The sequence below is a fragment of the Danio rerio genome, chromosome 3, assembly GCF_049306965.1.
Source record: "Danio rerio strain Tuebingen ecotype United States chromosome 3, GRCz12tu, whole genome shotgun sequence".
Taxonomy (NCBI): Eukaryota; Metazoa; Chordata; class Actinopteri; order Cypriniformes; family Danionidae; genus Danio; species Danio rerio.
The window spans coordinates 45,725,300-45,729,009 of record NC_133178.1 but is presented as its reverse complement, the minus strand read 5'-3'; the positions used below and the strand labels follow the sequence as shown (position 1 = coordinate 45,729,009).

The window sequence follows — 3,710 nt, the reverse complement described above, 5'->3', positions numbered from 1 at the left end:
GGCTTTGCTCGTTCGCTTTGGCCAGTTTAAACAATACACACATGCTGGATACGCGCTCGCTGATTGGCCCAGTGGAAATGCGTTTTTCTTTTTCGGTGTAAGGGGCGGGGCAACCGAGTCACGAGTCAAATTTGAACACACAACAGCTGGGTTGCCAGGTCATCGTAGACATCGTTTTTTTAAACCAGGGGTGCTTTTCTTATGAAGGGCCAAAAACCAAAGTTGATTGAGGCTAGTGGGCGATGGTAAATAATTGCCACGAGTGATTTCCTAATTTTTTAATGATATTTAAAAATGACTAGAAAACATTGCTTTATACTGTGGGTTAAAACCAAACACCCCAACATATAACTTAACTATAGGTTATTATAGCATTTTGTTAAAATAAATCAAGAATTACTAACAATGAAGAAACAGAACAAAGTAGAGACAGTTATAAACTCTGCAAGCAGAAAATCATGTGTTGATGGAGCAGAATATGGAGCTCTGTGTGCTGTAGCAGCTGCAGCAGGCTTCACTCAGTGTCCACAATGTACAATACATTTAACCACATCCAAACACTTCTGAAAGATGGTCTTGGATGGTGAAAGGGATATAAAAAACTCGAAACTCAAAAAAAAAGAGGTAATTTGATTAAAAAAATGACAACAATACTATTACCGTAATGTCTTAAATAAACTAAACATAAAATAAAAAGGCAAAAACACCATACACATGCATAATACAGCTCGTTTGTGTCATTTAAATCAGTTGATTAATGAAATTTAAATTTTTAACCCAGCTGGCTGAGTTATTAAATAAATAACCCAATAAAGGTTAAAATTAATAAAGTACCAAATATTAAACTCAAACTCAATAAATAACCTAACAAAGATTAAAAACAACGTTTTTAAGAATATAGTAACACATAAAGTACAATCTTTTTGCTTTTTTATAATGAACATTTTACATTAGAAACAAAAACAATCTCATTCATAACCAAATGGAGTTCCTCTAGTTTTTGCCTTGATGTCTTCTGCATAGTCCAGTGACATTATTTACATTTTATAAAATCTGATTTATTCACAACATCTAATTAAAACAGTTTCAGTTTGCTTGTTTTGTAGTTTAGCAATAAAACAAACAAATAAAAAAGGTTCACGTCAAATTAGAAGTGACGATCTCTGATAAAGGCATTCGCCCCAATCCTCTCCATCATTCTTACTCTCTGCTTAGTTAGGATGGTGGGCCAAATCAAAAGTTACACTGGGACAACTTTGGTCCATGGGCCCTATATTAGGCATCTCTGCTTTAAATCAAATTCATCCCATTTCAAATGTAAACACGAGAAGGCCCACACGCTTTCAATCCTTCTATTTACTTATTAAATTTTTATCTAAATAAAAATGTAGTACATTTTTTACTAATTTAATAAATTAATTTTAATTAATAGTGCTGTAGGTGATTGTCTAGAAACATTTGTTGTTGAACTGGTTTTACATTTCTCGACATAGTAATGAATAAAGTAAGCGAACTGAATGTGTTTATATGTATTTAAGGCATAAGACTAAAAAATGTTCATCCAATGAAATATTGTCGGGCCCATAATTACCATAATTCTGATAAGTAGCCAAAACGGTCTGTCAGCAAATGTAGATTTGTACAACTGCGCACCTCTGTTCATGCAGATCAGCGGTTGCACTTTAATGCGGGCCACAGTCACAGTTACTTTTACACCATGGCTGAAGTATTTATTGGTAATGTTCTGTTGTAAAACTATTTTAAACGCAAAGCTGATGTCGATTGTGTGTTTTATGAATGGGTTATTTGCACAGAAGTGTTTTTCAGCAACTGAAATCTTCTAGTGACAGATTGATGTGACTATTTTTAATTTCATAAGGTACCTTGTATGGCATCGATATTGTAGATTTTATTTAGTTTAACAACAAAACATCAGTAAATAGCGCTATTCCGCCTAGCCTGCTTTACTGAGCTGAAGCTGCTTTTATCTACACATCACATCGGTTCATTTCTGAGCAATGACAACCTGTGAAGTGCTCCCTATATTGTTAACCATGCTGCTTTAAATATTTGGTCTGAAATAACATGTAAGTATGGCTTAACAAGTGTAATTCCTGCAGCCCGTCGGCCAAGCACTAGTAGTCACTTTAAGACAAAGCATGTGAGAGAGAGAGTTAGACTGATGAGAGAGTGATGACAAATTTTGCTTGCTACATAACTGAAAGTGTGCTAGATATAATACAGTTTTTCGTTGGGAATTGAAGTATTATAAAGTACTATAACGTTTTCTAACTGGCAAATGACATGATCTATAGTGCAGGAGTGGGCAAACTCGGGCCTGGAGGGCCGATGTCCTGCAGTGTTTTGCTCCAACTCTAATCAAACATACCTGAATATAGATTTCTAGTGATCTTGAAGACACTGATTAGCATGTTCAGGTGTGTTTAGTTAGTGTTCAAGCTAGGACACGGGCCCTCTAGGACCGAGTTTGCCCACCCGTTTGGGTCTCTGTCACCTTTAATGTGCGCATTTGCACATTAGGTGTGGCTTTGGACAGCAGGGGAGGGATTGCATTTGAAAGATATTATGCTAACCAGTTAGCATTTAAGCAGATCCCCTACTGCATCTTTACTTTCAGAAATGCTGTTGAATAATAATGCTGTCTTTTATATAGATGAGAGACTCACTTTGTTTATGAAACAAACTGAGGTTCTAACTGGATTTTCATTGTAGGCCTTTTATAAAGTTTTTATTTTATGTTTCATATGTTTAATGTTTACTTTCTATTCTTTCAAATTGACTTCATATACATCCAGATTTAAAAAAAATGTCCGCAGATTCTGTCTGGCCCTACTAATAACTCAACAAAATGTGTATGATCAATATACATTTAAAATTTCGCTTCTGAACTGTTCTACAGCAGTTATTTATTATGAAATTTTAACAACATCTTTATAGTTGTTATTTGTATATATACAAAACATATTGTATAAATATTATGTATACACTACTGTATTTATGTACACCTAGATTTTTTTTAGTTTAATCAGATGCTATTAATTTTAAATTAATGATTTATTATTCTAATTTCTTAAAAATTAGTTCATTTTAATGTTCAAATTTATTACGATTTTGATTAGTGAATAATTTATTTCAGTCATGTATAATTATAACTTGACTTCTAGTTGATCATTTGGAAAAATGGCAGAAAGTATATTTTTTCCAGATGAATCATTTGTTTAACTGCATCCCAATCATCACTAATACCGCAGAAGACCTATTGGGACCTGCATGGACCCAAGATTTTCATAAAAATTTGTCAAGTTTGGTGAAAGAAAAAAATCATGGTTTAGGGTTACATTCAGTATGGGGGTGTGCAAGAGATCTGCAAAGTGGATGGCAACTTCAACAGCCTGAGGTATCAAGACATTTGTGCTGCCCCTTACATTCCAAACCACAGGAGAGGGGAAATTCTTCAGCAGGATATGCTTCTTCTTATGCTTCAGCCTCCACAAAGTTCCTAAAAGCAAAGGTCAAGGTGCTCCAGGATTGGCCAGCGCAGTCACCAGACATGAGCATCATTGAGCATGTCTGTGGTAAGATGAAGGAGAAGGCATTGAAGATGAATCCAACAAATCTTAATGAACTCTGGGAGTCCTGCAAGAACGCTTTCTTTGCCGTTCCAGGTGACTTTATTAATAAGTGATTTG

The 3,710-nt window shown here is 34.9% G+C and overlaps 1 long non-coding RNA gene across 1 annotated transcript in view; it reads left to right on the top strand.

Moving 5' to 3' along the window:
• Positions 1 to 3,710, top strand: part of LOC141381273 (uncharacterized) — a 124,232-nt gene that overhangs the window by 23,689 nt on the left and 96,833 nt on the right. The gene's annotated exons all lie outside the window — the stretch shown is intronic.